The sequence below is a fragment of the Dama dama genome, chromosome 16 (genome assembly GCF_033118175.1).
Source record: "Dama dama isolate Ldn47 chromosome 16, ASM3311817v1, whole genome shotgun sequence".
NCBI lineage: Eukaryota > Metazoa > Chordata > Mammalia > Artiodactyla > Cervidae > Dama > Dama dama.
Window position 1 is genome coordinate 34542896 of NC_083696.1, and position 15084 is coordinate 34557979.

At 38.1% G+C, this 15084-nt stretch overlaps 1 protein-coding gene across 3 annotated transcripts in view; it reads left to right on the forward strand.

The window, feature by feature from the left end:
* Positions 1-15084, forward strand: part of FRMD3 (FERM domain containing 3) — a 356347-nt gene that overhangs the window by 327550 nt on the left and 13713 nt on the right. The gene's annotated exons all lie outside the window — the stretch shown is intronic.

The following is a 15084-nucleotide window of genomic DNA, read 5'->3' on the forward strand; positions in this document are numbered from 1 at the left end:
CATCTATCATATAAAGAAAATTAAGAAAATATGGATAACTAACTATAATGCAATTTTCCTTGTACTCCATATTAGTGGATTTGTAAGAAAACTAATCTACATGTTTATAAAATGATACTGCTTCATAACAGACCAAATGAACATATTGCTTGGTATAGATCAATGTAAGCTTATGTTCTTTGGTAAGACAGTAACATCTAATTCCTAAAACTTTTTTGATACAGATAGCACTTATGCATCCATAATTTTGTCTAGCCCTCACCCAGCCTTATGAGGTAGGAGTTAATCTTGTTTTGTGGCTAAGCAAACTGAGTTCCGTCAACTTTTTAAAATTTTTATTGTATATTGGAGTATAGTTGATTTACAGTATTGTGTTAATTTCAGGTATACAATAAAGTGATTCAGTTACACAACAAAGTGATTCAGTTACACACACATATACTTGTATCTATTCTTTTTTCAGTCTTTTCCCATATAGGTTATTATAGAATATTGAGTAGAGTTCCTTTTGCTATAGAGTAGATCCTTGCTATTTGTCTATTATATATATAGTAGTTTGTATCTGCTAATCCCAATTTCCTAATTTGTCCCCCTGCGTTGACCTTTCCCCTCTGATAATCACAAGTTTGTTTTGTCTGTGAGTCTGTTTCTGTTTTGTAAATAAAGTTCATTCGTATCATTTTTTATTCCACATATAAGTGATATCATATGATATTTGTCTTTCTCTTTATGACTTACTCCATCTGGTATGATAATCTCCAGGTCCATCCATGTCCATCCAAATGACATTATTTCATTTTATGAGTAAAATTCCCTTGTATATATGTACTACATCTTCTTTATCCATTCATCTGTCAATGGATGTTACTGAAGAACTAAAGTCTCATAAGTGGCAAAGCTTGGCTGTCCAACCTTTGGTCTACTTTCCACTCCACCCCACTACCTTAAAATGTGAGCACAGAGATGAGGGGGAAAGTATTATGAAACTCCAGCACATCTAATGCAAGTGGTCAGAAAAACTATGACAGGGAAGAAAGCATTTATTTCCATGCCTACCTCCTCCTTTCTACAAAAATAAGTGAATACTTTTGTTGTTGAGATCAAAGTACCGGAGCACTTAGGTGACTGAAACATCAGGAATCTAGCTGATTCTATCACTGCATTTATCTAGCAGCACTTATAGACCAGAAGCCTTGTCCTTCAGTCGCGAAGTCGTGTCCGACTCTTTGCAACCCCATGAACTGTAGCATACCAGGCCTCCCTATCCTTCACTATCTTGCAGAGTTTGTTCAAACTCATGTCCATGGAGTCGGTGATGCCATTCAACTGTATCATCCTCTGTCACCCCCTTCTCTTCCTGCCTTCAATCTTTCCCAGCATCAGAGTCTTTTCCAGTGAGTCAGCTCATTGCATCAGTATTGGAGTTTCAGCATCGATCCTTCCAATGAATATTCAGGGTTGATTTCCTTTCAGATTGACTGGTTTGCTCTCCTTGCTGTCCAAGGAACTGTCAAGACTATTGTCCAGCTCCACAGTTCAAAAGCATCAATTCTTCAGCACTCAGCCTTCTTTATGTCCAACTCTCACATCCATACATGACTACTTGAAAAAAACCACAGCTTTGAGTATATGGACCTCTGTTGGCAAAGTGATGTCTCTCCTTTTTAATATGCTGTCTAGGTTTGTCATAGCTATTTTTCCAAGGAGCAAGTGTCTTTTAATTTCATGGCTGCAGTCACTGTCTACAGTGATTTTGGAGCCCAAGAAAATAAAACCTGTCACTGTTCCCACTTTTCCCCTCAACTGTTTGCCATGAAGTAATGGGACTGGATGCCATGATCTTCATTTTTTGAATGTTGAGTTTTAAGCCAGTTTTTTCACTCTCCTCTTTCACCCTCATCAAGAAGCCCTTTAGTTCCTCTTCACTTTCTGCCATTAAAGTGGTATCATCTGCATATCTGAGTTTGTTGATATTTCTCCCAACAATCTTGATTCCAGCTTATGATTCATCCAGCCCAGCATTTCCCATGATGTACTCTGCAAATAAGATAAATAAGCAAGGTGACAATATACAGCCTTGACATACTTCTTTCTCTATTGGTTTAATAGATTGAATCAATCTATTGTTCCATGTCTAACTGTTGCTTCTTGTCCTGCATACAGGCTTCTCAGGAGACAGGCAGGGTGGTCTGGTATTCTCATCTCTTTCAGAATTTTACAGTTTGTTGTGATCCACAAAATCAAAGGTTTTAGTGTAGTCAATGAAGCAGATTTTTTTAGAATTCCTTTGCTTTTTCTATGATCCAGCAGATGTTGGCAATTTGATCTCTGGCTCCTCTAGCTTTTCTAAATCCAGCTTGAACATCTGCAAGTTCTTGTTTCACATGCCGATGAAGCCTAGCTTGAAGGATTTTGAGCATTACCTTGCTAGCTTGTGAAATGTGTGCAATTGTATGGTAGTCTGAACATTCTTTGACATTGCCTTTCTTTGGGATTGGAATGAAAACTGACCTTTTCCAGTCCTGTGGCCACTGCTGAGTTTTCCAAATTTTCTGGCATATTGAGTGCTGAATTTTAACAGCAGTATCTTTTAGGATTTGAAATAGCTCAGCTGGAATTCTATCACCTTTACTAGCTTTGTTCATAGTAATGCTTCCTAAGGCCCACTTGACTTTGCACTCCAGGCTGTCTGGCTCTAGGTGAGTGACCACACCATCACAGTTATCCAGATCATTAAACCTTTTTTTTTTTTTTTTTTTGGCATAGTGTATTCTTGCTACCTCTTCTTAATCTCTTCTGTTTTTGTTAGGTCCTTGCCATTTCTGTCCTTTATTGTGCCCATCTTTGCATGAAATATAAGTACCTTGTTATCTCCAATTTTCTTGAGATCTCTAGTCTTTCCCATTCTGTTGTTTTCCTCTATTTCTTTGCATAGTTCACTTAAGAAGGTTTTCTTATCTCTTCTTGCTATTTTCTGGAACTCTGCATTCAGTTGGGTATATCTTTGCCTCTCACTTCTCTTCTTTTCTCAGCTATTTGTAAGGCCTCCTCAGACAACCACTTTGCCTTCTTGCATTTCTTTTTCTTGGAGATGGTTTTGGTCACTATCTCCTGTACAATGTTACAAACTTCCATCCATAGTTCTTCAGGCACTCTGTCTACCAGATCTAATCCCTTGAATCTATTGGTCACCTCTACTGTATAATTGTAAGGGATTTGATTTAAATCATACCTGAATGGTCTAGTGGTTTTCCCTACTTTCTTCAATTTGTGCCTGAATTTTGCAATAAGAGGCTCATGATTTGAGCCACAGTCAGCCCCAGGTCTTGTTTTTGCTGACTGTATAGAGCTTCTCCATCTTTGCCTACAAAGAATATAATCAATCTGATTTCAGTATTGACCATTTGGTAATGACCACGTGTAGACTCATCTCTTGTGTTGTTTGTTGGAAGAGGATGTTTGCTATGACCAGTGCTTTCTCTTGGAAAACTCTGTTAGCCTTTGCTGTGCTTCATTTTGTACTCCAAGGCCAAACTGGCCTGTTACTCCAGGTATCTCTTGACTTTTTACTTTTGCATTCCAGTCCTCTATGATGAAAAGGACATCTTTTTTTGGTGTTAATCCTAGAAGGTCTTGTAGGCCTTCATAGAAATACTCAATTGCAGCTTCTTCGGCTTTAGTGGTTGGGGCATAGACTTGGATTGCTGTGTTGTTGAATGGTTTGCTCTGGAAATGAACAAGATCATTCTGTCGTCTTTGAGATTGTACTTAAGTACTACTGCATTTCAGACTCTTTTGTTGACTTTGATTTTTATAGGCCGAAAAATACTCACAGGTACATTTTGTGTGGACTGCACAGACGTTTTTAAAAATGTGGATAATAAAGCTGGGGAATACGTGTAAATCCATGGCTGATTCATATCAATGTATGACAAAACCCACTGGAAAAAAAAAAAAAAAAAGCTTTCAGACAGAGCTCAATATGGTCCATTTTTTCCCAGTCACCACCACTCCCTACCATCCCACACCTGGCCCTTACTCATCCATGTTAAGCACCTGCCTGCTCTGTTATAGGTTTGACTTTTGTGGCCCTGGATTAGTGACCATGATTATGTCTCCCCGAGAAACCAATACTTCATTTTGCCAGTGGTCTATTTTTCATCCTTTGATCCTAGGTTTCTCAGAAGAAAAATAAATAAGGAAAGGGGAATAGAGAGTGATGGGGAGACAGACTGAAATTTTACATAGTGTCACTGAGATGGTGACACCTATAAAAAAAAAAAGGGAGTGTGTGTGAACCTGGCTGGAGGAAGTGTACTCCAAGCGGAAGGAACAGCAAGAAAGAGCACCTGTGAGGGACAGCCAGTCCTCTGGGCTGGACTGGGTGAACAAGGGGAAGGGTCCTAGGATAACAAGGTCACCTCAGCGGTTAGGAGAGGAGAGGAGGGCTCACTGCGTGGGGCCCTAGACACCCCTGCAAGGACTCGGCTTATAATCTGAGGAAGATAAGAAACCACGAGAGGACCCTGAGCAGTTGCGTGACATGATCGAATCCACGCTGCTTTCAAAGGATGACTCCCGCTGCCAAGTTGACAGTGACCCTTACACAGGCAGGGTTTGAAGCAGGGGGATCAGATGAGATGTGGCTGCCATAAGCTAAGTGAGAAAGATGGTGGCTTGGACCAGGTTGGTGGCAGAGGACATTGTATGAAGTGGTCCAGTTCTGGGTATGTTTTGAAGGTAGAGACATAGAAGTTGCTAACAGGTCCATTGTGAGAATGAACAGAAGAAGTCAAAGTTTTTTGGTCTGAGCAACTGGTAGACCAGAGTTGCCATCAACAAAATAATGAAGTCTGGAAACTTGAGGTTTCCCTTTTCCTCTTGTTTTAGGAGAAAGATATGGAAAGCAGAAGGCATAGGGAGAACAGGTTACATATTAGGAAAAGGAGACTTAAGGAGGAAAAACCATTTATATGAGAAAATGCCTTAGGTAAGACATGGAAGATCTGTGTGACCATAGGATGGTGAAAATAGCCAAAGGGAGCTCTTCCTAGAGCAGTAATACCACTCATATACAATATGTTTCACTGCTTTCCCAAGTAGGAGAGTAAAATGACCCTGCTTCTGGGGATATGGAATACCAGATATGTAAAGAAGCAGTATTCCAGAAAGTCCTAACTCCTGTCTACACTATGAACATTTTCTCCCTTCAGGTTTCATAGAATATTATCTGGTGGTAGGAAAACTACAGCTTGCATTTATTTTTTTTATTTTTATTGAAGTGAAGGTCACAACATAATAACAACCATTTTAACATGAAAAATTCAGTACCATTTAGTACATTCACAGAGCTTTGCAACTTACATCTCTATCTAGTTCCAAAACACTTTCATCACACCAAAAGGAAACCTGATAACTATTGAGCAGACACTCCTCATTCAACCCTTCCCTCAGCCCCTGGCAACCATCAGTACGATCCCTGTCTCTATGGATTTACCTGTTCTGGATATTTCATATGGAGATAAATAAAATCATATGTTGTGTGAGGTTCTGTGACTATCCACTTTCACTCAGCATGTTTTTGACATTCATCTATGTTGTCATACATCTATAACAATTGAATAATAGTCCATCATATGAATAAGCCACATTTTATCTATTCATCCATTTATGGACATTTGGGTTGCTTCTGACTTTTAACTATTGAATCAGTGCTGCTTTGAACATTTCTGTACAAGTATTTGGATACTTGTTTTCAATTCTTTGAAGTTATATATACCTGAGAATAGAACCTGGATTGTATAGTCATCGTCTGACTTGAGGACCTGTCAAACTGTTTTCTATGGCAGCTAAACCATTTTAAAATCCCATCAGCAATGTTCAAGGGCTCCAGTTCCTCCTTACCCTTAACCAAGACCAGTTATCTTCAGATTTTAAAAAATAATGGCCATTTTAGTGGGTGTGAAGTGCTATCTTATTGTGGTAACGATTAATGACATTGAACATATTTTCATGTGCTTGTTGGCCCTTTTTATTTTGCTTGCATGTTTTATGGTATCTTTCATCTAAGATGCTCAGTACTGTCATACCAGAGCTATCAGGAAATAGCTACTGATATTTCAAAGATAAAACCAGTAATCAGTCCTGCACATCATTTTCCCCCAGTTTTATTGAGATGTCATTGACATACATCATTATATAAGCTTCGGGTATACAGCATATGAATTTGAGTAAACTCCACGAGTTGGTAATGGACAGCGAGGCCTGGCATGCTGCAGACCATGGGGTCGCAAAGAGTTGGACACGACTGAGCGACTGAACTGATTGATACAGTATAATGGCTTGACTTACAAATGTGAAATGATTACTGCACTGTCTTTAGTGAGCATCCATCATCTCGTATAGATACAACAAAAAGAAAAATTCTTTTCCTTGTGATAAGAATCTTAGGACCTACTCTAACAACTTTCATATATATCATATAGCAGTATTAACTATGGTTACCATGTTGTACATTATATTCCTGGTACTTACTTATAACCAGAAATTTGTATCTTTTAACTCTTCCCTCTGCTTCTCCTACTCACCACTCCCTGTCTCTGATAGTCACAAATCTGACTCCTTTTTCAATGAGTTTTTTAAAAAAATTAGATTCTGTATATACATGAGGTCATATAGTGCTTGTTTTTTTCTACCTGAACTTACATCATTTAGCATAATGCATTCCAGATTCATCCATGTTGTCACAAATGGGAAGACTGTCTCATTTTTTTGGGTGGCTGAATAATATTCTAGTGTTTGAGTATGTGTGTGTAACTGCTTGTGTATATGTATTCACAGATAAATGGACACTTAGGTTGCTTCCATGTCTTGACTATTATAAATTATCCTGCTTCAAACACAGGGGTGCAGATGTCTTTTCAAGTTAGTGTTTTTGTTTCTTTTTGATACAGTCTCAGAAGTGGAATTGTTAGATTGCATGGTAGTTCAGTTTTTAACTTTTTGAGGAATCTCCATATTATTTTCTATAGTGCCTGAACCAGTTTACAATCCCACCAACAGTGCACCAAGGTTTCCTTTTCTCTGCATCCTCACCAGCATTTGCTACACTTGTCATTTTGATCATGACCATTCTAAAAGGCATGACATAATATATCGTTGTGGTTTTGATTTGCATTTCCCTAATTATTAGTGATGCTGAACCTAGTTTCATGTAACTGTTGGTCTTTCATGTATCCCCTTTAGAAAAAAAATGTCTTTTGAGCCCTTTTGCCCATTTTCAAATTGAATTATTTGTTCATTTACTATTGAGTTGTATGAGCTCTTCATATATTTTGGATATTAACTCCTAAATCAGATATAGGTTGGAAATATTTTTCTTCCCATTCCATAGGTTGTTTTTCCATTGTTGTTTGCTTCTTGTTTCCAGGAGCTTTTTAGTTTGGTGTGGTCCCACTCGTTTTTGATTCAGTTGCTTGTGCTTTAGGTGTCATATATAGAAAATCATTGCCAAGACTTATGTCAAGGAGCTTTACCCTCCCCCCATCACCACCACGTTTTCTTCTGGGAGTTTCATGGCTTCAGGTTTTACATTTAAGTTGTTAATCCAATGCAAGTTAATTTTTGTGAGTAGTGGAAGTCCTGGGTGTAGTTCCATTCTTTCACATGTGAATAGCCAATTTTCTCAGCACCATTATTGAGAAGTCTTTTCTTCACTGAGTATTCTTGCCTCCCATGTCAAATATTATTTGAGTAATATGCTTGGGTGTATTTCTGAGCTCAAGATTCTGTCCCACTGATTTGTCTGTCTTTATACCAGTACTATCGGAGAAGGCGATGGCAACCCACTCCAGTACTCTTGCCTGGAAAATCCCATGGATGGAGGAGCCTGGTGGGCTGCAGTCCATGGGGTCGCTAAGGGTTGGACACGACTGAGTGACTTCACTTTCACTTTTCACTTTCATGCATTGGAGAAGGAAATGGCAACCCACTCCAGTGTTCTTGCCTGGAGAATCCAAGGGATGGGGGAGCCTGGTGGGCTGCCGTCTATGGGGTTGCACAGAGTCGGACACAACTGAAGCGACTTAGCATACCAGTACTATATCGTTTTGATTATTATAGTTTTATATATAGTACAGCTTGAAATCATAAAGTGTGTTGCCTCCTGCTTTGTCCTCCTTTCTCAGGATTGCTTTGGTACATATTTAGGGTCTTCTGTGGTTCCATACAGGGGCTTCCTTGGTGGCTCAGATGGTTAAGAATCTGCCTGCAATGGAGGAAACCCAGGTTAAATCCCTGGGTCAGGAAGATCCCCTGGAGAAGAGAATGGCAATCCACTCCAGTATTCTTACCTGGAGAATCACATGAACAGAGGAGCCTGGAAGAGTGGTTTTTTCTACTTCTGTAAAAAAAAGTTCAATGGAATTATGATAGGGACTGCACTGAATCAAAAAATGGCTCTGATAGTATTGACATTTTAACAATATTAATTGTTCCAATCCATGAACAAGGGATACCTTTTCATTTACTTTGTCTTCTTCAGTTTCCTTAATCAGTGTCTTACAGTTTTCAGAATAGAGATTTTTCACCTTCTGGCTAGGTTTATTCCTAAATATCTTACTGTTTTTTATGCTGTTGTAAACAGGATCATTTTTTCCAGATAATTTGTTGTTAGTATGTAGAAACACTACTAATTTTTGTATGCTAAATTTGTATGGTGCAACTTCACTGAATTCATTGATTAGTTCTAATAGCCTTTGGTGGAGTCTTTAGGATTTTCTGTGTATAAAAACATGTCACCTGCAAATAGAGATAATTTTACTTCTTCCTTTCCAATTGTGATGCCTTTATTTATTTTTCTTGCTTGATAGCTCTACCAAGGACTTCTAGTATTGTTCTGAATAGGAATGGTAAGAATGGGCACCCTTGCCCATTCTTCATGATCTTGGAGGAAAAGCTTTCAGTCTTTCACCATTAAGTATGTTAGCCATGGGCTTATCATATATGGCCTTCATTATGTTGAGGTACATTCTTTCTATACCTAATCTGTTGAGTTTATATAGTATAAAGAGATGTTGAATTTTTTCAAATGCTTTTTCTCCATCTATTGAGATGATCATATGATTTTTTCTTTTCTTTTGTTAATTTGATGTGTCACATTGATTTTCATATGTTGAACCATCCTTGCTATGCCAAGTATAAATTCCATTTGATCACAGTGCATGATTCCTTTAATGTGTTACTGGATTCAGTTTCCTAGTATAAAGAATTTTTGCATCAATATTCATGAGGGATATTGGTCTATAGTTTTCTGACAGTGTCCTTTTTGGCTTGGGTGTCAGGGTAATGAAGGCCTCATAAAATAAGACTTGGAGTGTTCCCTTCTCTTCGATTTTTTTAAAAGCGTTAAAAAGGGTTAGTGTTAATTCTTCTTTAAGATTTGCAGGTCTGGTCCTTGGCTTTTTCTTTATTGGGAGATTTTTGATCACCAGTTCAATCTCCTTACTAGTAATCAGTCTATTCAGACTTTCTATTTCTTGTTTCAGTCTTGGTGGTTTGCATGTTTCTGAGACTTTTTCCATTTTTCTACATTGTCCAGTTTGTTGGCATATACCAATATTTCTTCATGGTAGCCTTTGATGATTCTTTTTATTTATGTGGTATCAGTTGCAGTGTTTCTTTTTTTCATTTATAATTTTGTTAATTTGGGTCCTTTATCTTTTTTCCTTGGTTATCCAGCTAAGGTTTTGTCAATTCTCTTTATCTTCTCAAAGAACTAACTTAATTTGGTTAATCTTTCCTATTTTCCTGTGCTCTATTTCTGCTCTAATCATTAGTTTTTACTTTCTGTTGTTAATATTGTGCTCAATTTGACCGCCTTTTTCTAGTTCCTTAACCCACAGAGTTAGGTTTTTTAAAATCAGTATTACTTCTTCTTTTCTAATTTGGATTTCTTTCTTTTTTTTCCCCTCTTCTGATTGCCATGGCTAGGAATTCCAAAACTATGTTGAATAAAAGTGGCTAGAGTAGACATCCTTGTCCTTTTTTAAAGGATATTTTTCTTAATTTTAGTTTTATTTTTTAATACCAAAGCATTTGTATTGGAGTATAACTGATTAACAATGTTGTGACAATTTCAGGAGAACAGGGAAGGAACTCAGCCATACATAAACATGTATCCATTCTTCCCCAAGCCCTGCCCCCATCCAGGCTGGCATATAATCCTTATCTTGTTCTTGATCTTAGGGGAAATGATTACTTTTCATTGTTGAGTGTGATGTTGACTATAGGTTTGTCATATATGACCTTTATTATGTTGAGGTATGTTCCCTCTGTTAGCCTTTGCCCTGCTTCATTTTGTACTCCAAGGCCAAATTTGCCTGTTACTCCAGGTATCTCTGGACTTCCTACGTTTGCCTTCCAGTCCCCTTTAATGAAAAGGACATCTTTTTCCCCACTGGTCATAGTAAACACCCTCTTCCAACAACACAAGAGAAGACTCTACACATGGACGTCACCAGATGATCAATACCGAAATCAGATTGATTATATTCTTTGCAGCCAAAGGTGAAGAAACTCTATACAGTCAGCAGAAACAAGACCAGGAGCTGACTGTGGCTCAGATCATGAACTCCTTATTGCCAAATTCAGACTTAAATTGAAGAAAGTAGGGAAAACCACTAGACCTTTCAGGTATGACTTAAATCAAATCCCTTATAATTATTATACAGTGGAAGTGACAAACAGATTCAAGGAGTTGGTTAGATCTGATAGAGTGCCTGAAGAACTATGGACAGAGGTTCGTGATATTGTACAGGAGGCAGGGATCAAGACCATGCCCAAGAAAAAGAAGTGCAAAAAGGCAAAATGGCTGTCTGAGGAGGCCTTACAGATAGCTGAGAAAAGAAGAGAAGTGAAAGGCAAAGGAGAAAAGGAAAGACAGACCCATTTCAATGCAGAGTTCCAAAGAATAGCAAGGAGAGATACGAAAGCTTTCCTCAGTGATAGTGCAAAGAAATAGAGGAAAACAATAAAATGGGAAAGACTAGAGATCACTTCAAGAAAGTTAGAGATACCAAGGGAACATTTCATGCAAAGATGGGCACAATAAAGGACAGAAATGGTATGGACCTAACAGAAGCAGAAGATATTAAGAAGAGGTGGCAACAATACACAGAAGAACTCTACAAAAGAGATCTTTATGACCCAGATAACCACGATGGTGTGATCACTCACCTAGAGCCAGACATCCTGGAATGTGAAGTCAAGTGGGCCTTAGAAAGCATCACTACAAACAAACAAAACTAGTGGAGATGATGGAATTCCAGTTGAGCTATTTCAAATCCTACAAGATGATGCTGTGAAAGTGCTGCACTCAATATGCCAGCATTTTTGGAAAACTCAGCAGTAGCCACAGGACTGGAAAGGTCAGTTTTCATTCCAATCCCAAAGATAGGCAATGCCAAAGAATGCTCAAACTACTGCACAATTGCACTGATCTCACACGCTAGCAAAGTAATCCTCAAAATTCTCCAAGCCAGGCTTCAACAGTATGTGAACCGTGAACTTCCAGATGTTCAAGCTGGTTTTAGAAAAGGCAGAGGAACCAGAGATCAAGTTGCCAATATCTTTTGGATCATTGAAAATGCAAGAGAGTTCCAGAAAAGCATGTACTTCTGCTTTATTGACTACACCAAAGCCTTTGACTGTGTGAATCACAACAAACTGTGGAAAATTCTGAAAGAGATGGGAATACCAGACCATCTGACCTGCCTCCTGAGAAATCTGTATGCAGGTCAAGAAGCAACAGCTAGAACTGGACATGGAACAACAGACTGGTTCCAAATCAGGAATGTAGTATGTCAAGGCTGTATATTGTCATCCTGCTTATTTAACCTATGCAGAGTACATCATGCGAAATGCTGGGCTGGAGGAAGCACAAGCTGGAATCAAGGTTGCCTGGAGAATTATCAATAACCTCAGATATGCAGATGACACCACCCTTATGGCAGAAAGTGAAGAGGAACTAAAAAGCCTCTTGATGAAAGTGAAAGAGAAGAGTGAAAAAGTTTGCTTAAAGCTCAATATTCAGAAAACTAAGATCATGGCATCTCGTCCCATCACTTCATGGCAAATAGATGAGGAAACAATGGAAACAGTGAGAGACTTTATTTTTTGGGCTCCAAAATCACTGCAGATGGTGACTGCAGCCATGCAATTAAAAGACTGCTTGCTCCTCGAAAGAAAAGTTATGACCAACCTAAACATCATATTAAAAGACAGAGACATTATTTACCAACAAAGGTCTGTCTAGTCAAAGCTATGGTTTTTCCAGTAGTCATGTATGGATGTGAGGGTTGAACTATAAAGAAAACTGAGCATTGAAGAATTGATGTTTTTGAACTGTGGTATTGGAGAAGATTCTTAAGAATCCCTTGGACTGCAACGAGATCCAACCAGTCCATCCTAGAGGAAATCAGTCCTGAATATTCATTGGGAGGACTGATGCTGAAGCTGAAACTCCAATACTTTGGCCACATGATGCAAAGAACTGACTCACTGGAAAAGACCCTGATGCTGGGAAAGACTGAAGGTGAGAGGAGAAGGGGACGACAGAGGATGAGATGGTTGGATGGCATCACTGACTCTATGGACATGAGTTTAAGCAGGCTCTGGTAGTTGGTGAGGACAGGGAAGCCTGGTGTGCTGCAGTCCATGGGGTCGGAAAGAGTTGGACACAACTGAGTGAGTGACCTGATGTTCCCTCTATGTGTACTTTCTGGAGAGTTTTTGTTTGTTTGTTTTTATCATAAATGGGTGTTGAATTTTATTAAAAGTTTTTTCTACATCTATTGAGAAGATCATATGGTTTTTATTCTTCAGTTTGTTAACATATTTATATCACACTAATTGACTTGTAGATACTGAAAAATCTTTGCATCCCTTGGATAAATCTCACTTGACCATGTGTATGATCCTTTTAATGTATTGGTAGATTCAGATTGCTGGCATTTTGTCAAAGACTTTTGTGTCCATGTTCATCAATGATATTGACCTTTGCAATTTTCTTTGCATGTTATCTTTGATTTTGGTGTCAGGGTATAGTGGTCTTAGAGATAGTGGCCTTCCTCTGAAATGTTTTTGGAATGTTTCAGAAAGACAGGTGTTAACTCTTCTTTAAGTGTTCAACAGAATTCACCTGTGAAACCATCTGGTTCTGGACTTTTGTTGGGAATTTTAAAATCACAGTTTCAATTTTAGTACTTATAATTGGTCTATTTATATTTGCTATTTCTTCTTGAGTCAGTCTTGGGAGATTGTAACTTTCTAAGACCTTATCCATTCTTCCAAGTTGTCCATTTTACTGGCGTATAGTTGCTTGTAGTAGTCTTGCTTGTAGGAGTCTCATGATCCTTTGTATTTCTGTAGTGTTCTTTTTCATTTCTAATTTTATTGATTTGAGCCCTCTCCCTTTCTCTTGATGAATCAGGCTAAAGATTTATCAATTTAAAAAAAACAGCTTTTAGTTTCATTGATCTTTTCTATTATTTTCTTTATCTCTATTTTTGCTGTGATATGAGTTCTTCCCTTCTGCTAATTTGTAGTTTTATTTGTTCTTGCCCTAGTTGCTTTGGGTATAAGATTAGGTTGCTTATTTGACATGTTTATTGTTTCCTGAAGTAAGATTGTTATTATAAACTTCCCTCTTATAACTAATTTTGTTGCTCCCCAAAGGTTTTGGATCATTGTGCTTTGTTTTCATTTGTCTCTAGGTATTTATTTATTTCTCTTTGATTTCTTCAGTGATTCACTGCTTGTTTAAGAGCATATTGTTTAGCCTCCACATGTTTATGTTTCACAGTTTTTTACTTGTAGGTGATTTCTAGTTTCATTGCATTTTGCTCAGAAAAGATGCTTGATATGAGTTTTTTTTTAATCTACCAAAGTTCACCTTGTGGCCCAGCATGTGACCAATCCTGGATGTTCCACGTGCACTTGAGAAGAATGTGATTTCTGCTACTTTTCAATGGAGTGCTCTATAAACATCAATTAAGATAATCTGCTCTAATGTGTCATTTAAGGCCTGTGTTTCCTTATTGATTTTCTGGATGATTTGTCCATTGATGAAAGTGGGGTGTAAAAAGTCAACCACCTGTAAAAGAATGAAACTAGAACACTTTCTAACACCATACACAAAAATAAACTCAAAATGGATTAAAAATCTAAATGTAAGACCAGAAACTATAAAACTCCTAGAGGAGAACATAGGCAGAACACTCTTTGACATAAATTACAGCAAGATCCTCTATGACCCACCTCCCAGAGTAATGGAAATAAAAGCAAAAATAAACAAATGGGACCTAATTAAACTTAAAAACTTTTACACAATGAAGGAAACTACAAGCAAGGTGAAAAGACAGCCTTCAGAATGGGAGAAAATAATAGCAAATGAAGCAATTGACAAAGAATTAATCTCAAAAATATACAAGCAGCTCAGGCAGCTCAATTCCAGAAAAATAAATGACCCAATCAAAAAATGGGCCAAAGAACTAAACAGACATTTCTCCAAAGAAGACATACAGATGGCTAACAAACACATGAAAAGATGCTCAACATCACTCATTATCAGAGAAATGCAAATCAAAACCACAATGAGGTACCATCTCATACCGATCAGAATGGCTGCTATCCAAAAGTCTACAAGCAATAAATGCTGGAGAGGGTGTGGAGAAAAGGGAACCCTCTTACACTGTTGGTGGGAATGCAAACTAGTACAGCCACTGTGAAGAACAGTGTGGAGATTCCTGAAAAAACTGGAAATGGAACTGCCATATGACCCAGCAATCCCACTTCTGGGCATACACACCGAGGAAACTAGATCTGAAAGAGACACATGTACCCCAGTGTTCATCGCAGCACTGTTTACAATCACTAGGACATGGAAGCAACCTAGATATCCGTCAGCAGACGAATGGATAAGAGAGCTGTGGTAGATATACACAATGGAATATTACTCAGCTCTTAAAAAAATGCATTTGAATCAGTTCTAATGAGGTGGATGAAACTGGAGCCTATTATACAGAG